Raw genomic sequence first — 1273 nt, forward strand, 5'->3', positions numbered from 1 at the left:
GGCAGGACGGCGGTGGCACGCGACGTGGGAGTGGGCGGTGTAGCTGGGCGGATGTGGAGGCCCCGACAGCTGGCAGAGTCGCCGGCAAAAATGGGCGGCAACATCGGTGATGGAGGAGGAGGGCGAGGGTTGCTGTTGGATGGGAAAGGGCAATGTGACACAGACCAACGGGCCCGGGGGAGGAGAGGGCGATCATGCGCGCGTTCGTCGTGTGTCCACGCCGACGCAAATCCTGCTAAAAAATGGGCCAGAAATGGGTTGCCCGCGGACGAAAGGCGGATGCGCGTCCGTTTGGGTCGGCGCATTGGGCCGCCTTTTCTGTCTGCGTCGACCCAAACGGATGGCGGCGAATGAAATGGGTCACCCCATTGGATTTGCTCTAAGAGCACACAAGTTTCTTGTTAGTCCTATCTCAGTCCATGCGTATACTTGTTGGTAACTGGCCTGGTAAAAAAATAGAAAAAAGCAAAAAATGCGAAAAAATAGAGAAGAAGAAAAGACAAAAAGTGAAAAAAATAAGAAAAAAGAAATTGAAAAGAAAAAAAACAAATCAGTCCGGCTAGTGTCTATTCTGGGCTATTTTGTTCTGTTTTGGGCTAGCATCTATAGTATTATTTTTGTTACCACACTTTGACACTCCACACTTATCATATGTTTTGAGCTTTGTTATATATTTGTGTGCTTTCTCCTACTTAGCAATTTTCACATATATTTGATTCAGTACCTGGGCTTAGATTGTTTTCTCTCTTGCTAGTCGACTGCCAGCACTAGTTAGGAGTTTGAACAATTATTCAACTTGCATTGTTTTCTGATAAATTGAGCCACTGCTATTCTGAGTTGAGAATACTCTGCCAAGCTACATTTTTTCCTACCAACAAGTACAGATTTCGGTTCCGCTGATTCCTACTTATCACTCCAACCAATCTTCATCGATTGTTTGAAGCCAACACCAACGCGCCTATCACCACCTGTTGCATTGGTAAGAACAAGTAAAATTTGATACTAAGCTTGAGTGTGAGCGATTTTTTCCACCATGTCCTACTAGTTGATAGGGTTTATACACTGTGTTTTTTCTCTTTCGCTAACTATGATCAACCCCCACTTGAGGGTCTCACCGCAGATGTGGAAGTCACTAGTGAGCGTCGCCCAACTTGAGGGTGCTCAGATTGCGGCCGAAGAGAGGCTCAAGGCCATAGAGGATGCATAGGGTGTTGCGAACACACAACCACAGGACATCTTTTCACGTCTGGACGAGTTGCGGACTACACCCCCC

Source organism: Triticum dicoccoides, chromosome 3B (assembly GCF_002162155.2).
Source record: "Triticum dicoccoides isolate Atlit2015 ecotype Zavitan chromosome 3B, WEW_v2.0, whole genome shotgun sequence".
Taxonomy (NCBI): domain Eukaryota; kingdom Viridiplantae; phylum Streptophyta; class Magnoliopsida; order Poales; family Poaceae; genus Triticum; species Triticum dicoccoides.